At 45.0% G+C, this 20347-nt stretch overlaps 1 protein-coding gene across 2 annotated transcripts in view; it reads right to left on the bottom strand.

The window, feature by feature from the left end:
• TAMM41 (TAM41 mitochondrial translocator assembly and maintenance homolog) overlaps positions 1-20347 on the bottom strand; it is a 127536-nt gene that overhangs the window by 39622 nt on the left and 67567 nt on the right. The window lies entirely within an intron of this gene.

Here is a 20347-nt window from a genome sequence, read left to right on the forward strand (position 1 = left end):
ATGGAGAGTAGGAACTTTCAGTTGCCACAGAGTTGCTCAGCCAACTTGACTCAGTGACAGTGTCAGTCAGGCAGTGCTTTGAAGGAGTGCCTGTCCATCTGGTACAGATAAAGAAGCAAAAGAATGACAGCATAGAATAGATAACATTGGATTTCAGGTACCAAAGGTGTCCCCAGAGTTATGAGCCCATTACAGTCATGCACTGGGAGAACCTAAAGAAAGTCACACTTTAAGGGGATTCTGAGAGATTGTGCTGGTCATTGCAACATTGTGTCTACTATGGATTCATCTCCCAACAAACGTGTAATGCATCAAATTATTGCTATTGATGAAGTTGATTTCTAAATAATAATTTGTAAGCCTCATTTCCCAACAAGGCAGTGTATAGTTAAAAAAAAAAATAAAATCAAAAATCACTCCAATGCAATACACAAAATAAGTACATGTTTATTTTGATGGAAAACCACTCCTTGTGAGAAGAGTAATTTTTTGAACTGAGCGCCTTGAAGCTAAGCTTTCCCCTTTTGGAATGGACCCAGGGATGTTGCCAGCATTAACTGAGTTATGTCAAGGCTCAGTCAGCCCCATTGCACATGTCCCTATTCCTTGAGGATATGGATGGGGGGTGCTACATAAGATTTTATATTGTGATTTTACCATTTATAGTAAAAGAACATTTATGTATACTCATATATATCTGTGACCTTTCAGAATGAGACAGAGGGCCTGCCAACCAGAGGGTCTTGTATAATTCGGCCCTTCTTACCCTAGCCCTTCAATAACCAAGTTGTAACTGCACGTGGAGTTCTCAGTAACAGCAGCTTCATGATAAATGAAAATAATTGAAAATAATGATGAAATAGAATCCACCACTTGAACAGATCCTACATTTGCTGGCCAAGAATACATGTTTGAAAAAGCGGTAGGAACTATTAACATCCACAAATCTAAAATTTATTCACTCAGCATATTCCCGGATCACAAATGCATCATAAAGCTCAAACTACTGGGCATAAAAGACCCATGTATATTCATATTTTATCTCCCGCAAGTCAAGACCAATGGTTGGACCAAAGAATGTATCACAAATTTCTTCATTTATTTTTCTCTATTTCAAGTCATCAGTCTTGAACAAGGAGTTCAATTTATGGAACATGTTCTTAGTATCTACCCAATGCATCACTGCAAGGGACCCAGAACTGAATTTTAATGCCTTCAAAACAGTAGCCATGTGATATAAAAATGTAGGTTTGGGCACACCAAGTTCCCCATCCTTTAGTGGTAATTGTAAAGTAGATTATCATATTCAGGCCCTCTTCACTTCCCAAACATGGGGGGGGGACATTTGCAATGCTGCTTTATTTTACCGTGGGAGGAATACCAGAGGGGTGGGTGTTCCTGCAATATTTGGTCCCTCCCCAGCAAAATATTGCAGCTGTTTCCCAGCAATATTTTTTTATAGCGGAAAAAACCCCACGATAAAAAATAATGCGGGGAAGCAGGGAAAATGCACAATGGCAGCCAACATGTTAAAGGACCACGAGGCCCAAAAATAATTCCCCCTCCCCAAACTGCAAAAATCCACCCAGGGGATCTTGTGTTTGTACCATGGTGCTTTGAGAGTGCTTCCGGTTTTGATTTCTTTGGCGATGATGGGACATTTTGATTTTGCGATCTCAGCGTTGATGTTGCGCCACAAGTTGATGGCTGTGTTTACGTTGTTGAGGTTAAGATCCTTTAATGCTGTGGGTAGGGCTTCTGTGAAAAGATGATTAATCTTTTCATGAGCAATGGAACCTCGCTCCTCCTCTAAGTACTTCATTTGCATTAGTACCTCCTCTAATAATTTAACCAGCACTAGACCGGATTCCGTTATGACTCTCTTGTTCCTAATTTATTGCCCTCTTCGGGCCATTCCTTCTAGCTGTTTAAGCCTCCAAGTTTACGGTCCTCGTTAAATGTAACTTTTGTTTCTTCTGATTATAAAAAAGTTGTTCCATCCATTACAGTTCTCTATCCCTGTTCGATGTAAACCGATCTGATATGGTATTTAACCATGAAGGTCGGTATAGAAAAACGCTAAATAAATAAATAAATGTCTTGACTGGGGCAAGGTTTGGGGAATTTGATGTATTTTTTGTTGTAGCTGGTTTCTGTGTGGTTGATCCTGAGGAGGAGTGTGGTGTGGATCAGTTTGTGATCAGACCATGGGATGTTTGTTGTTGTGAGGGGGTTGTTGGCGCATGAAGTCTTGTTGTTGATAAAGATGAGGTCAAGTGTATGGCCAGATTTCTGCATTGGTGTGTTTACTATTTGTGTGAATCCAATGGCTGCCATGGTTTCAAGCAGAAATTTGCAGGTGGGCAACTGTGGGGTGGCGTCTAGGTGGAGGTTGAAGTCTCCTAGGATGATTGCCGGTGAGTCCATGTTGATGTGCGATGGGATGATTTCTATGAGGGAGGATATGTGTGTGTCCAGGCATTTGGGTGGGGCGTATACCATCATGATTTGAAGGTTTTTTGTTTTGAAGAGGCAAATTTCCAGGGGTGGAGGATGATTTGAGTTTATTGAGAAGAATCAAGCAAAATCTTTACAGTTTTCTGTTTTGTTCTGATACAAAAGTCATAAAATGCTTGAAGGTTGAACAGTTTTGGCTGTTGATTGTTGCAGAGATCATTTATATGGATGAAGACTATTGCTTAGGTGATCTGCTAATGTGTTGGAGATCCTCAGAAGGTAGGTTGCTTGTAGGAGAGATTGATGCTTATATGCCCATTTTCAAATATTTATTGCTTCTTGGAAGAGTCCATGACTCTGTACCTTCCTGGTCACTTAGAACAGTGGTCCCCAACCCTATCCTGGGAGCCCACCAGCCAGTCAGGTTTTCAGGATATCCACAATGAATATGCATGAGAGAAAATTTGCATGCACTGCCTCCATAACATGCAATTTTTCTCTCATGCATATTCATTGTAGATATCCTGAAAACCCAACTGGCTGGTGGGCCCCCAGGACAGGGTTGGGGACCACTGACTTAGAACATGGCTACCTGTTTGTCAGTTTCCCCCCTAGGAAAGTTATATAAGCATATTAATTTGTTCTCAATTCTAGAAGGCTGATTTGAAATTGTTGTTCTAAAAAAAAAAAAACAGCAAGTCCCTCGAGTTCAAAAAGGGCCAGTGTAGGTCCCTCAAAGTCTTGTGGTGGCATCCTTTGCTAATGTTACTTGGTGAGGAATTAGGAGCGGTGCTGCCTTCTGTAGGATGAGGAGGGTATAACTACCAGCAAAATTCCTGTTTCATTTCTTTGGAGACCTGTATTTTGATTGTCAAGGGTGAAGCTAATTGGTCCAATTGGGAATGAAGGTTCCTGTGCAGGAGTCTTGGGTATAGGCAGGGTAATGAGAACTACCTGAATTGCCACTGCCATGTAGCCCAGAAGAAAACATCACCTCTGTGGCTGTTGACTTATCTGTGTGCAAAGAATCTGAGAGTACTCGCCTGATCTGTTGAATGGAAAGCGCTCTCAGGGGAAAAATCTATGCATGCTCCAACAAATTTGATTTTCTAGGAGGTAACAGTCACATTCTCAAAATTCTCCAGATACTGTAATGTCTATAGTAATTAAACTGATTTTTGTAGTGAGGTTAGTATACTTTCCTCGGAACTCACTAATAGAAGCCAGTCATCTAGATAAGGGAAGACTGATTCCCTGTTGTAGATGCACTGCTACTATAGCTAGGCTTCTTGATGAAGACCTCCGGTGCTACTGACAGGCTGAAGGGGAGCACTCTGTATATTAGTAATGCTAGAAGAAATTTAAATGCAAAAAATGCCTGCAGAAAAGGATGGATGGGAACATGAGCATAAGCCTCCTTTATAGCCAGAATGCACATCTACTACTCCTTGTAAATGAAGGGTAGAATTGTATGGAAATAGTTTATTTTGAATTTCTCCCAGAAAATGTGGTTGTTCAGACTTCTTAAAACCAGGATGTTTTTCAAACCATCAGAATTTTTTTTTTTAGGTTAAGGAAATAGTTAGAGTAGAACCCTTGACCATGATGGGGCAGAATCGATTCTATTGGAACATTGATTGAAAAAGGACTATAGGGTGATTTGACTACAGATAGTTATCCGATTTAACTGGAAACCCTAATACAAATTCAATAGTTTTTAAGGGAGCAGAAGCTTACACCTCTTGCATATTTTAGCAGCATAAGTACAGAAGATTTAATATGGTAAATATAATTTTGTTTTCAAATTTGTAAGTTTTACAGAGCAAAGCACCATTATGAAAAATAAGCATAAACTAATGCATTATTTCCCAGTCAACCTGCACTTGACAAATACACAATGCCAAACTAATTAACCCAGCTGAAAGATGAATTAAGCCAGTTTTCTCTCACCCTTAGCGGTTGGCAGGTCACAACCCTGAGATCCAGGACTTGTATCAGAACACTGCATGAGGGAATCGAGCAACACCCCTGCAGGCAAATGATAGGTTATCACAGTCTCAGGGAAAATAAAACGCAGATGTCTCTGTGAGATATCTCGGCCGGAACAGGGTAAAGAAGGATTTGTTTTGCTAACATTCTGGCAGGGGTAAAGTTGGCAAATATGACAAGGCAGCTACTCCAATATTAATGGAACAGGCCATGCTGCGCAAGGAACTCAGTCTTAAGCTTGCTAGTTCACAGGTGTAGTGAACTGCAACAATTAAAGGTTCTGGGGATGAAAATCCTAAGAAAAAGTCACCTGGGAAAAGGTTACATGGGAAAAGTTCCTCAGTCTGTATAGTTCAGAGTATTTTTCTCTGTTCTGAACTTCAATGCGTATTCAGTTCCACAGGATGCAATGTTGATCTTGACTGGATGTCACCATGATCTATAGATACAGGATTGGTGGACTAGTGATATCTTCTGAGACCAGATGTATGTGAATATTCTCACTGTTTGTAATGAGGTTCATCAATAGACAACTGATAAACAATACCTTCTTTATAGTTAGTTTCATGGCTAAATACAAAGTTTTCACCAAGGACATGTTCAGCAGTTTGTGTGTGCAAGGTGTACTAGCACATGGGGAGATGTATACAAGATGTCCCATAGGCAAGAACAATTGCAATTTCTTCTCCTCTGTGTGATTCAGTCTCATAGGAAGTTACCACCACCGCCAGAAAGTCACTCCTCTTTCCTACCGTCCCCTCGCCAAGGTCATCGCGGGGGGGGGGGGGGGGGGGGTCTAGCAGCTACAATCTGAAAAGGCCATGCCATAGGCAGGCAAAAGGTCTGTGCCAAAGGGCATGCCCCTTTGTGCACCCTTTCATGTGCATCCTGAGGGCACAAAACAATCTCACAGAGCTGCCCAGTGCACCTCCAAGTCTCTCCTCCCATGGGACTTCCTTACACCCTTATCACTTCTGAGAACAGGGACCTCTAAAGGGCAAGTATAAATGCGCCAGAACCACTTCTGGGTTCTCTTCCACTCGCCTCTACTGCACACACCCCACAATCTTTAGCCCACTTCTTTAGGATCCTTAAGACACATTGTTTTTCAACCCCTTACCCCTCCCCCAACCAGATGTGTCACACCCTGACCCAAACTCCCACTCATCCACATAAATCACCATTATAAGATGTCATTAAAAATACACCCCTCATCATGTGCTCAAAACTCACTGGCAAAAACACACGCCTGGATCCCATATTTACCTACCCAGAACCACCATTCAACAGCAGTGCAATACCACAAAACATAGTGCCCCCTCAAGCTTAAAATCCTTCTGCTAAACACATATTGCATCCAAACCAAAGTAGATCTACAACATGACCTAATCATAAACAGTCCTACAGACATACTTTGCTTAACAAAAACTTGAGCCCAAGACTCTGACACACTCAGTTAAATCAAATCTGCCCTCAAGACTACTTCTTTGCTCACACACTATGCAGTGATAGAAAACTGGAGTAGCAGCAATGATTTTCAGGTCCATACTTGATCTGATATCCTCGTCTACACAAAACCATGAAAGAAACGGAAGTCATCTTCTTACAGGCGGATGCCCAACTCAGATGGGGAATCCTTCGGGTCTACTGCCCACCACCCAGTACAACCGAAGCGCTGTACAACTTCCTACAACTAATGCCAGAGATTCTCCTGAACCACCCAAGAACATCGATCCTAGGAGACTTCAACATCCATGTCGATGAACCTAACCTAGCCACACCTCAAGACTTCCTAGCCACACTCTGGGGCTGTCTCAGCTGATCTCTTACCAACCCATGAATTAGGACACACACTAGATCTAATACTAGCCCAACCCAACTGCTGCAGCAATTTGCAATTGAAAACATACAGACCATCCAGCCCTCTTGGATGGACCATTACCAGATCTTCCTTGAAATACGCCCACTCTGACTTCGATTCGGGAATTCTATCCCGCAGCGGGGAAAACTCCAGGAGAGTCGGCTGCGGTACTGGTGGAGGAGCAAACCTCAGTACCGCTTGACGAGACATCCTTAGGCCCTGGAGCACCGATTACTCCTTCCCCCCAGCCCATGTCGATGCTTTTGGGTCGGCCGAAACCCTAAGAAGGAAGGCGTCAGAGGAGGAGGAGGAAGCGTTCGAGGGAGGCCCATCTGAGATAGCGATGGGACAGGCTCAAAACGGAGGAGTTCTTACCGCTTTGAGGGAAGCAAACATCGGGGCATTGAGTGGTGCCGGCGGGGCCTCTCCAGCTTTATTCACTCCGGGAAGGACCCAGACAAATCTAATGGAGTTGGAGGATTTAAGAACATAAGAACTTGCCATGCTGGGTTAGACCAAGGGTCCATCAAGCCCAGCATCCTGTTTCCAACAGAGGCCAAAACCAGGCCACAAGAACCTGGCAATTACCCAAACACTAAGAAGAACCCATGCTATTGATGCAATTAATAGCAGTGGCTATTCCCTAAGTAAAATTGATTAATAGCCATTAATGGACTTCTCCTCCAAGAACTTATCCAAACCTTTTTTGAACCCAGCTACACTAACCACATTCTCTGGCAACAAATTCCAGAGCTTTATTGTGCGTTGAGTGAAAAAGAACTTTCTCTGATTAGTCTTAAATATGCTTCTTGCTAACTTCATGGAATGCCCCCTAGTCCTTCTATTATTCGAAAGTATAAATAACCGAGTCACATCTACTCGTTCAAGACCTCTCATGATCTTAAAGACCTCTATCATATCCCCCCTCAGCCGTCTCTTCTCCAAGCTGAACAGCCCTAACCTCTTCAGCCTTTCCTCATAGGAGAGGTGTTCCATCCCCTTTATCATTTTTGTTGCCCTTCTCTGTACCTTCTCCATCGCAACTATATTGGTTTACCACAGGATTCATCGGTAAATATGCCTATTACAAAGATATTAAACAAGCCTAGTGTTGTGACTTTGGAATCTGTATCAAATGCTGTTTCATTACTTGAAAACGCCATTATTTCCCTGACAAATGCGATTAAAGACTCTCAAGCACAACTTAATATGGTTAATCCAGTGGTTTTGGCTAATTCCACCAAAATTCAGGAATTGGACTCTAAAATAATCCAGATACAGTCGGATCAAACTGGCCTAATTCAGGGGGAATTAAGGACAGACAAGAGAATGGAAAATCTGGAGAATAATCTCAGGTATAATAATCTGAGAATAGTCAATTTTCCAAAGTGCAAGTTGATTTCCCCTGCGGAGCAGTTTAAGAAGTATATGATAGAAGTATTGTCTTTATCTAGTACTGAATTGCCTACGATTTTGAAAACTTATTTCCTACCAGTAGCTGCTCAAAGAAATTGTGTAGGGATTCCAGAAGCATTATCACCTCTAGAGGATTTATCAATCTTCCTAGAAACATCTCAAGAGAAGCAAGTAGAGAGAAGAGGTACTTTAATGGTGAAGTTTTTCCTACCTGATGCAAGGACAACGTATTAAAGTGTTTTTTCCCCGAAATAGACAAATTATATTTAGGGGAAAAGATTTGGATATACCCGGATATTGTAAGAACTACACAACTGCGAAGGAAAAATTTTTTGACTCTCTGTCCAAGAGCCGGCCAATTGGGAGCTCAAATATTGATAAGATTTCCTTGTAAATGTATATTAAAAATAGAAAATAATAGATATGTCTTTATGGAACCAGACCAACTGGAAATATTTTTGAATTCACGAACTGAATTGAGGGAAGATTCACCTGGTACATTCGGCAATTAAATGATAACCCTGCTATTTCCTTCTTTCATGTTTATTAAGAAAAATTGGAAATTTGTTCTTAAGTAAATTTGCTCCTACTAAACTTTTGTTCTCCCTAATTACATGGTAACTCAGGTTTAAGAGCAATGAGTAATATTGCCTGGATAGAATATAGTATGTTTAAGGAACATAAGAACATAAGAAAAATGCCATACTGGGTCAGACCAAGGGTCCATCAAGCCCAGCATCCTGTTTCCAACAGTGGCCAATCCAGGCCATAAGAACCTGGCAAGTACCCAAAAACTAAGTCTATTTCATGTAACCATTACTAATGGCAGTGGCTATTCTCTAAGTGAACTTAATAGCAGGTAATGGACTTCTTCTCCAAGAACTTATCCAATCCTTTTTTAAACACAGCTATACTAACTGCACTAACCACATTCTCTAGCAACAAATTCCAGAGTTTAATTGTGCGTTGAGTAAAAAAAGAACTTTCTCCGATTAGTTTTAAATGTGCCCCATGCTAACTTCATGGAGTGCCCCCTAGTCTTTCTACTATCCGAAAGAGTAAATAACCGATTCACATCTACCCGTTCTAGACCTCTCATGATTTTAAACACCTCTATCATATCCCCCCCTCAGTCGTCTCTTCTCCAAGCTGAAAAGTCCTAACCTCTTTAGTCTTTCCTCATAGGGGAGTTGTTCCATTCCCCTAATCATTTTGGTAGCCCTTCTCTGTACCTTCTCCATCGCAATTATATCTTTTTTGAGATGCGGCGACCAGAATTGTACACAGTATTCAAGGTGCGGTCTCACCATGGAGCGATACAGAGGCATTATGACATTTTCCGTTTTATTCACCATTCCTTTTCTAATAATTCCCAACATTCTGTTTGCTTTTTTGACTGCCGCAGCACACTGCACCGACGATTTCAAAGTGTTATCCACTATGACACCTAGATCTCTTTCTTGGGTTGTAGCACCTAATATGGAACCCAACATTGTGTAATTATAGCATGGGTTATTTTTCCCTATATGCATCACCTTGCACTTATCCACATTAAATTTCATCTGCCATTTGGATGCCCAATTTTCCAGTCTCACAAGGTCTTCCTGCAATTTATCACAATCTGCTTGTGATTTAACTACTCTGAACAATTTTGTGTCATCTGCAAATTTGATTATCTCACTCGTCGTATTTCTTTCCAGATTATTTATAAATATATTGAACAGTAAGGGTCCCAATACAGATCCCTGAGGCACTCCACTGTCCACTCCCTTCCACTGAGAAAATTGCCCATTTAATCCTACTCTCTGTTTTCTGTCTTTTAGCCAGTTTGCAATCCACGAAAGGACATCGCCACCTATCCCATGACTTTTTACTTTTCCTAGAAGCCTCTCATGAGGAACTTTGTCAAACGCCTTCTGAAAATCCAAGTATACTATATCTACCGGTTCACCTTTATCCACATGTTTATTAATTCCTTCAAAAAAGTGAAGCAGATTTGTGAGGCAAGACTTGCCCTGGGTAAAGCCATGCTGACTTTGTTCCATTAAACCATGTCTTTCTATATGTTCTGTGATTTTGATGTTTAGAACACTTTCCACTATTTTTCCTGGCACTGAAGTCAGGCTAACCGGTCTGTAGTTTCCCGGATCGCCCCTGGAGCCCTTTTTAAATATTGGGGTTACATTTGCTATCCTCCAGTCTTCAGGTACATTTGCTATCCTCCAGTCTTCAGTACATCAGCCTGCCAAATTATCTCTGCCAAGGACCCCTTCATTTTATTTCTTAAACAACCTACAAGAGAACTATACAGGTCAGCTCTAGAACTTCTTTGTACTCCCCAAAGAATACCCAAAGAATTTTTCAAACCAACTTCAACCCCTTGGCAGTCCAAAATTTCAATACCCAGCCCTATGCCTATGATTTACTACCTCTGCCTACATTAGGCTCAGTATCATGTACTTTTATGTTATTATCCCCATATATTTATCTCCAAGTTATTTCTACCTGTTCTTTGTAAGACATTTACTTGTCACTGTTATTGTTCAGAATGTAAACCGAATTGATCAGTAATTCTGTTATTGGAAAGTCGGTATAATAAAGTTCTAAATAAATAAATAAATAAATAAATGATTTTAATGATGTTACAAATTTTTACTAATAGGTCTGAAATTTCATTTTTTAGTTCCTTCAGAAGTCTGGGGTGTATACCATCCGGTCCAGGTGATTTACTACTCTTCAGTTTGTCAATCAGGCCTACCACATCTTCTAGGTTCACCGTGATTTGATTCAGTCCGTCTGAATCATTACCCATGAAAACCTTCTCCATTACGGGTACCTCCCCAACATCTAAAAGAAATTGTTTATATGTTCTCCTTTTTTGGAACTTGGTTGTAAAAGCTCGGCTTGAAATTTAAGGCGTGCTAAATGCTGTCTGTAATTGTTTAAAAATGTAATAAAGAAAAAAAAAAGAAATGTGCCCACTCTCACTCAAAAAAACGGTCAACCCAGAAGCTCCCCCAAAACTGGTCTGACCAACATCTCATACAAATCCACAGTTCTTTGTATGTCCTCTCAAATACGATACTGAGCAAGCTACCATGGACACTCTAGTTGAAACCTAGAACGCAGACATCAAGCTAGCCATGGATGACATCACTCCCTAGAAAACCATTTGCATCAAAATCCCAAACCCACCCCGTGGTTCATAGCTGCCTTAAAAGAGCTAAAAAGAATAAGCAGAAAACTACAATGCAAATGGCGAAAGATGAAATCATACACAAATAAAACTGATTGCAGGCGACACCAGACAACATACTGCAACACCATCACAAAGAGGGACTACCACATCAACATAATTCATCAAGCAGAAAACTCACCTAGAGAACTGTTCCAAACCATAAACAGGCTCTTGAACACTGCACCACCACTACCACCCCTCCTTTACACCCAAGGCCCAATGCAATAAACCGGCATTTTTTTTTTTACCTTAAAAGAGTACATGCATCTGAGTCTGAATTAGATACGACAAAAAGGAACAATCCAGCACAAGAATAGCAGTTACCTCTACCTCATAATTTTCACCCAGCTATGGAAAGATGTCAATTTCATACTCTCAACCATCAGAGCGACTATTTGTCTAGAACAGTGGTTCTCAACCCAGTCCTCAGGACACATCTAGTCAGTCGGAGTTTTAGGATATCCACAATGAATATGCATGAGGTAAAATTGCATACAATGGAGGCAATGTGTGCAAATCTCTCATATGCATACTCACTGTGGATATCCAGAAAACATGACAGGTTAGGTGTATCCTGTAGACTGGATTGAGAATCCCTGACCTAGAATTCCTTTGTCTATTGTGGCTCATCAAGCAGACTCAACCTGGCCTTCTACACCACATCCAAACCAAAACAAATACTTTATTCACTGAAGCTCATCTCCCAAACTGCCCCAAAAGAGCAATAATCTGATCTAGTCTTAAGAAACCTGAATGATTACCGCCTAGTCTCTAATCTCCCTTTCTTAAGCAAAATCATTGAGAGAACAGTCCAAATGTAACTCTCCAACTACTTATGCAGCACTAATACACTAGATTCCTATCAATTGGTGTACTGTCTTCAGTTCTCGATCTGTTAGTTTGAGTGCCTAAACAGTCAATTAACCTTATTCCCAGCTTTGAACACCACAAAAAATTCAGTCCTTGAATACCAAATATTTATTTGAATGAGGAACAGTTCAAACACTCACGAAATGAGAAGGCATAAAGAGTAGCTGCACAGAAAGGGAAGACTGTCACAGCTATGATAAATTCTGTCTGGAAGCTCAGTAATCCAAAGGAGGTGACTGGAGCTGAGATAGAAACTGTAGAATGTGACAGGTAAAAAGCAATGCTTCTGCATAACTAGAAACAGGAGTCAAGATGAGCTGCTAGCCAGCAGACAGCCCAGTTTCAATTGAAAGAAATCAAAGGAAGCAAACTGTTCCAGGCATTCTTAGTGGCAAGGGATCAATGAAAGCAAAACAATAGAAAGCAGACAGAGAAACAAAGCAAAACAGGAAACATCCAATAGGAAGCTCAGAATTATTCAAAAGACAACCTATCAGGAGAGAGAGCGCTACGAAAAGCCCCTAGCTTCAGCCGCGTCTAGACCCGCAAAGGAAGGGAGCTCCATGGACTGGTTCAAATGAAAGGAGGATACAACCTTCGGAAGAAAGGAGGGAACCATTCTCAAGGAAACTCCCACCTTGGAAATCCTCAAGAAAGGCTCCCTGCATGACAAGGCCGGCAGCTCTGAAATCCGCCTCGCGGAGGAAATAGCCACTAGGAACACTGCCTTTAAAGTCAGATCCTTCAGAGTCGTATGCTTCAATGGCTCAAAAGGGGCCACACAGAGCGCTCACAAAACCAAATTTAGTTTCCATGAGGGACAAGGGCTCCGCACCGGGGGCCATAAATGCTTAGCACCCCTCAGAAAACGGGCCACATCCGGATGAGAGGTAAAGCAACCCCCTGCACCTTACCTTGGAAACAACAGAGGGCCGCCACCTGTACCCGCAGGGAATTGAAAGCCAACCCCCTTGGCTAGCCCCGCCTGCAAAAAGTCCAGGATTTCCGGAATGGATGCCCTGGTCAGCTGCACTTGGTGGTCAGTACACCAGGACTCAAAACACCCCCCAGACTCTCACATATGCCATGGAGGTAGAAGGTTTACGGGAACTTAAGAGCGTGGTCACCACCACATCAGAGTAACCCTTACTCTTCAACCTGCACCATTCATAAGCCATGCTGCTAGACAAAAATGATGTGGCTCTCCGAAACAAACGGGGCCCTGACGCAGAAGGTTCAGTGACGAATGAAACCTCAGCGGACCGTCCACTGCCAGATTCAGAAGGTCCGCAAATCACGGGCGCCTCGGCCACTCCTGCGCCACGAGGATCACTATGCCCACGTGCACCTCGATGCGGCGAAGAACCTTGCCGGCCAACGGCCACGGTGGAAAAACATACAACAGGATATCCTTTGGCCAGGGGAGGACCAGTGCGTCCACCCCTTCCGCTCCCGGTTCCCATCGCCGACTGAAGAACCAGGGAGCCTTGGCATTGCTGTATGTTGCCATTAGGTTCATGGCCAGCCCGGACCACCAATCGCACCGAAGACGAAAGGCGTCGTTGGAGAATTCCCACTCCCCCAGATCCAATAGGTGGCGGCTGAGAAAATCCGCCTGGACATTGTCCACGCTGGCAATGTGAGAAGCCACAATCCGGTAAAGATGCTTCTCTGCCCAGTGGATCAAAAGCTGAGCCTCTGCTGCCACTGGACGGCTTCTGATGCCGCCTTGCCGATTTATGTAGGCCATAGTCATCGCATTGTCGAAGAGCACCCTCACCAACTTGCCCTCCACCATCGGGAGTAGGGCCTGGAGTGCTAACCGCACCGCTCTGGTTTCCAAGCAATTGATCATCCAGGAGGCCTCCTGTCTGGTCCACTGGCCCTGGACTGCCTTGTCTCGACAAACCGCTCCCCACCTGGAGAGACTGGCATCTGTGATCACCACAATCCAACAAGGAATCTCCAAGTCCACCCCCCGGCGCAAGTTGTACGGCGAAAGCCACCACAGAAGACTGGAGCGCACCGTATCTGTCAGGGGCAGGACGAGATGAAATTGCTGCGAAAGTGGATTCCATCTGGAGAGCAAGGCTGATTGAAGAGGACGCATATGCGCAAAAGCCCAAGGTACCAGATTGATTGTGGAGGCCATCGAACCCAGGACCTGTAAGTAATCCCAGGCATTGGGACGCAGCTTGGACTGCAACAACTCCACCTGAGTAAGAAGCTTGGACAGTCGCTCTTCGGTAAAATACACTTTCCCCAAGATCGTGTTGAACCACGCTCCCAGAAATTCCAGCGACTGGGAAAGAATCAGATGACTTTTGTCCGGATTGACTACCCAACTTAACGAGCTGAGCATCTGAAGAACCCTGTGGACCGCTGCTTGGCAACTGTCCGCCGACTTCGCCCGATTCAGCCAATCATCCAAGTAGGGATGTACTAGTATCCCCTCTTTCCTCAGGGCCGCAGCCACGACCACCATGACCTTGGTAAACACGCTGGGTGCCGTTGCCAGACCAAACAGCAGTGTGCAAACCTGGAGGTCTTGGCCGAGAACTGCGAAGCTCAAGTATCGCTGATGGTCCAGATGAATCGGAATGTGGAAGTACACTTCCATTAGGTCCAGCGAAGCAAGGAACTCCCCCTTATGCACGGACGCTATCACAGTCCGGAAAGTCTCCATGCAAAAATGAGGTACCTTCAGCTGCCGATTGATGCTTTTTAAGTCTAGTATGGGGCAGAAAGTACTGTCCTTGGGCACCACGAAGTAGATGGAGTAACACCCTCGTCTGAGCTCGCCTTTGGGAACGGGAATGATGGCCCCTAGGTCCTTTAAGCGGTGCAGGGTCTCTCGAACTGCTCAACGTTTTTGATGGTAAGCGCATGGAAGCACCAGCGCTCCTAAAGCACTGTGCAAAATCTAACGCGTAGCCTCATTCTATGATTTGGAGGACCCATTGATCCGAGGTTACCCTGGCCCACTCCCCTAGAAAGAGGGACAATCTTCCTCCTATCTTGGGAACAGAGGAGTGGACCGGCCTCACTTCACTGAGCAGCCTTGGGATTTCCATGGGACTGTGGGGGCCCCCCGTCTCTGTTGGGTCGGCACCCTCAAAAGCACTGGTTCCAGGAATGCTGTCGCCCCGGAACCTGGCGGGACGAGGAACCCGAGGATTAGGAGGAGCAAAAACGACGATTCCCCCGGAATCTCGCTGTCTGAAGAAAAGACCCCGTGTTTGCGGTCTGTCTTCTGGCAACTTGTGGACCTTGTTCTCTCCCAGCGATTTAATCAAATCATCCAACTGTTGGCCAAACAGCAACCGTCCCTTGAACGGCATGGATCCAAGCTGAGCCTTAGAAGACACATTTGCTGCCCAGTTCCGAAGCCAAAGGAGCCGGCGAGCTGAGACCGCCAAGACCATAGCCCGGCCCAAGGTCCTCAGAAGGTCATAAAAGGCATCCACACTGTAGGCTATCACGGCCTCCAGCTGACCCGCTTGTGCTGCTTCTTCCACGGACAGCGAGGACACCGATTGCAGGGTTTGCACCCGCGGAGGCCCGCTCAGAGTGCGAAGCTGCTACACATGGCAGCACGGACACCCAGAACCGAGACCTCAAAGATCTTCTTAAGCTGGAACTCCAGTTTGCGATCCTGCAACGCCGTAGCCCCTGTTACTGGAATGGTGGTCTTCTTCGTCACCGCAGATACAGCAGCATAGACCTTGGGAACTTTAAGGAGGTCCAGAGCATCATCCGGGAACGGGTACAATTTATCCACAGCTCGACTGATCTTCAAGCCCAGATGAGGAGTGTTCCACTCCCGAAACAACAGGTCCGTGACAGACATAAGGAACGGAAAGGACCTGGCCAGACCCCTCAATCCCATCATTTCCAGATCAAAGGTGCCAGACCGTGAATTCACCGGAGGGACCTCAATCCCCAATTCCTCCAGATTTGGCGGGATAAGGGGTCCCAGCACAACACGACGGAACAGCCGGACAACCTTGGGGTCATCACTGTTGACCATAGCCGTGCTCACTTGAGTAGCCGGCTGGAGCTGGTCATCCTGATCCGCATCCCGCCCCTGATCCAGAAGGGGGGGGGGGGGGTTCAACCCCAACCGAAGTGTCCGAAGTAGTACTGTCCTCCAGACAGGCAAGAGACCACAGGGGATGTTTGGCCCTTGATGGGTCCACCGTCACCCGGCCACGCTTCCGTGTCCTGGAGGCTCCCTTGCCTGCCTCCTCGGAAATTGGGCCACCCACGAGTGCTTGCCGCCACGACGCTTCGGTTTGCGGGCTTCAGGACCTTACAGAGCAACCAGACCAAATCCGAAGAGGAGGAGGAAGACCACCCATCTGAGGCCCCCTCTGTGTCCTTCTCTGAAGACTGCTCTCGCTCGGCCTGCTCGTCACCTCCCCTGGAGGTCCCTGGCCATGGCGACGGGGGGGAGGCCCACTCCCCGCCCTCAAAGCTGCCTTCTCCTGCTGCCTTAAAGTTTCTAAGATGGCCTCCGTTCCCACGCTCCCAGGCTCTTTTGCAGGTGCCCTGCGCGATCGGGAGCCACTGCTGCTGGAAATCGCAGCCAGAGCTGCCACCGAACGTCCCTCCCCCCCGAAATACAGACCATACAAATGCCAGTCTGGGACAACCGTGCGCTCGCTGCTGCAAGCTGAGCAGGCCACGCAACACGGCATGACCATGAACTAAATTTAGCCCCGATCCCGGAACAAAGTGCGCCAGAGAAAACACACAGCCGCGGGACGCACCAGCGCGAATGCGACAGTGAAGGGAAAGGAGAACCCCGGGCCAGTACCCAAAAAGAAAACTTACAATAGTTAGTGTTTGATTTGATTTTTTTTTCCCTTTTTCAAGGAAGCGGCTTCAATCGTCTTCACACTGGGGGTGAGTGATCCGGGCCCCCCGGTATCACCCCCAGGCACTGCAGGTACAGGGTTCTCAACTCTCTGCTTTGCTGCCTCTGCTACCGGGGGGGGGGTCCCTCCAGGACCTGACAACCCCCTGGGAGGCTAAGGGGAAATCCTCTTCAGCCAATTCCACAGAAGAAGAAGAAAAGATTTAAAGTAAGCTGCCCCTTTTCCTAATTTTTTTTTTTTTTAAACTAACACACACCTCACAGACTCAGGGTTTTGCACCTCCACCATCTGCTGGAGACAGAAAGATACTGACAGACTCTAGGTGGCACCTCAGGGGTATAGGACAGAGTCCGCAAGATCTTGTCTGTCTCCATCTGCTGGAGGGGAGGCAAAACCCAGCTGTCTTGGACTGATCCGGGTACGTACAGGAACAGCCGTTACTACACCACTCCAGCAAAATAAAAATTACCCCCTTTCAGTAGTTTTCTCCAATTCTCTGCCCTGGAAGTAATTAATATTATACAGTTCATTTTAAGGGCTGCTAAAAGGCCTTAAGTGTTAATGACTCTCCTGTCAAACTACTTTTACATCTGCTTCATGGGTTTATAAGGCAGGCCACTGACATTAGTGACATCTCCATTCTTTGTAGCAGTTTCTGTCTCAGCCTCATTTTTAGTCTTCTCCTCTATTGTTAAGGGTTTTTCAAAATTCATAAGTCTGATGCAACACTTCCACACCTGATGACATTCTCCCTTGCTGCTGTGGATATACCTGTGCTGATGGTGCCATTTCCTGCACTCATCTCTCCCCTCACCTCATGGTTCGTATTATTTCCTGGCTGTCATTTTAACACACACTTTTTATTTTTAGCTCTCACAGTGGACCATATAGTATAAATTGGCTGCTTTTTCTCAAAGGGTCCATATTAATAAAACATTTATTTTATTTATTAAAATGTTATATACCGCCTGTAAATCATGTTAACCAAGCAGAGGTCCAATAATAAACAGGTGGAAATAAAATTAAGTAAACAAACAGGGGTACACTAAAGCAAGTAAAATAAAATAAAAATTTAACAATAAAACGCAATCTAATGGAGAAATTACTTACCTGATAATTTCGTTTTCCTTAGTGTAGGCTGATGGACTCAGGACCAATGGGTATTGTGCTCCTCTGATAGCAGATGGGAGACAGAGTCAGATTTCAAAGCTGACGTCAGCCTACATATACCCGTGCAGCATGCTTAGCTCTTCAGTATTCTCTTCGAAAAGCCAGTGTAGATATATGTTGCTTAATACTTGATTACCCTTGAACTGGTTCAACTGATTATATATATAAGAACTTTTTGGCACTGGAGACCTCCGGTGCACTGAAATAATAAACGCAGACACCTAGGTAACTGCGGGTGTCTTAAAATAGAGGTAGGCCGTGGCTTACCTGTACAGTCTTGAGATTTGATATCTGAGGTTCTCTATTTCTGGAGCAGCCATGGGCGGGATGCTGAGTCCATCTGTCTACACTAAGGAAAACAAAATTATCAGGTAAGTAATTTCTCCATTTCCTAACGTGTAGCCAGATGGACTCAGGACCAATGGGATGTACAAAAGCTACTCCCCTACCAGGTGGGAGGCTGCCCATGGCCCACTTAGTACTGCCCTTGCAAAGGCTGTATCATCCCTGGCCTGGACATCCAGGTGGTAGAACCTGGAGAAGGTGTGTAGGGAGGACCATGTCGCCGCCTGAAAGATCTTGGCTGGCGAAAGCAGCCTGGTTTCAGCCCAGGAGACTGCCTGGGCCCTTGTAGAATGCACCTTGACCTGTAGAGGTAGTGGTTTTCCTGCCTCTATGTAGGCTGCATTAATTACTTCTTTGATCCAGTGGGCTATGGTCGCCCGCAATTCAGCTTTCCCTTTTTCTTCCCGCTGTGAAGAACGAACAGGTGATCAGTTTTGCGCAAGGATTCCGATCTCTTCAGGTATCGGACTAGGATTCTGCCGACATTCAGTTGGCGAAGGAGGCGTGTGTCTTCCGAATCTCTGTGTTCATCTGGTGATGGTAAGGATATGGCCTGGTTCATATGGAACTGGGAAACTACTTTCGGAAGGAATGATGGTACCGTACGGAGCTGTATGGTGCCTGGGGTGAACCTGAGGAATGGTTTGACAGGAAATGCTTGAAGTTAGGAGATGCACCGAGCTGAGCATATTGCGATCAATAATGCTGTATTTAAGGTCCCTTGACCTTCTTGGATGGTGGTGCCATTGTTTGTGCGCGTGTAGGGCTTAAAAACTCATCCGTGCGAGAGTTATGTGCACGGATGCGCTTAGTTGTGCACGTCGAGAGTGCAGAGGTTATGCGCACTACGTGCGCACAAGTTGTGCGTGCAGGCGGCGGGCTTTGTGGGTGCGGAACAGTTATGCGCGCAGTTAAGCATGTATCCCTACGGACGTGCTCAAGTTGGGCACCTCGGGCTTCTGGCTTGCTCCACGTGTACCGACGGCAAGGGGGGGGAAAACGGCGCAGACGACCCGGGCGGCAAAATGATGCCCCCCCCCCCCGGAGGGTCTCCACGTGTGTGGACCCTCGCACCGGATCGGGGCCTAGCCAGAGTGAGGCTGCTCAACCCGATTTAAACCTCGTCGGAGGAAGGTCTGTATGGCTATTCGAGCCTTGGAGACCAGAGACTTAGAAGTAAAGGTTTCTACTTTACCTGGTCTCGGCGCTTACCGGTCGCATGCCAGGTGGTCTCCAGCTGCGAGGGGAGAGGGGAATACCTTCACCGCCGTGCTCGAATCTGCACCCGATGCCTTTCAGCCACTCTGGGGGCTAAGTCCACGCTGGGAATTGGCAATCGGACCAAGGCTCACCTCTGAGGGATATCGAAGTCACCTCAGGAAAAGTCTTGACTGTGGAAGGGACAGTTAGGTTTTACCGCAGGAGAAGTGGGGTTCTCTTCTAAGCAGGTAAATTTTCTTTTTTCTTAATTGTAAATGTTACACTATTCTCTTCTGGGTAGCGTCCGCATCTGCTATGGAGACGGAGAAATACTGAAGAGCTAAGTATGCTGCACGGGTATATGTAGGCTGACGTCAGCTTTGAAATCTGACTCTGTCTCCCATCTGCTATCAGGAGAGCACAATACCCATTGGTCCTGAGTCCATCTGGCTACGTGCTAGGAAATAATACCATTACATATTAAAAAAAATAAATTCAGTCATTCCTAAAAAAATAACAGACAATGCAATAAACAAACAAATGGTAGAGTACATTGTTACGAGCTGATGTTAAATGCTTGTGTAAAAAGTAAAGCCTTAACTGCCTATCTAAACTTTGCAAAAATCAGCTTCAGCATGAATATGAAAAGGTAACATATCCCAAAGCAAAGGAGTTTGGTTTCTAAAGGAACAATCTTTAATTGACTCAAGACAGCTCACCGAGGGCTGCGATAAAGATAATAAACCCTTCTGAGAAGAACAAAGGGAATGTACTGTTACATAAGGAGATAGAAGTTTAGTAAGATATAATGGGGAGTCATTATGTATTGCTCAAAAAGTGAGACATAAAACTTTGAACTGAATACGATAAATAATCGGCAACCAATGTAATTGTGATAAGATGGGAGTTGTGTGATCAAAT

This window comes from Rhinatrema bivittatum, chromosome 4, assembly GCF_901001135.1.
Source record: "Rhinatrema bivittatum chromosome 4, aRhiBiv1.1, whole genome shotgun sequence".
NCBI classification, from domain to species: Eukaryota; Metazoa; Chordata; class Amphibia; order Gymnophiona; family Rhinatrematidae; genus Rhinatrema; species Rhinatrema bivittatum.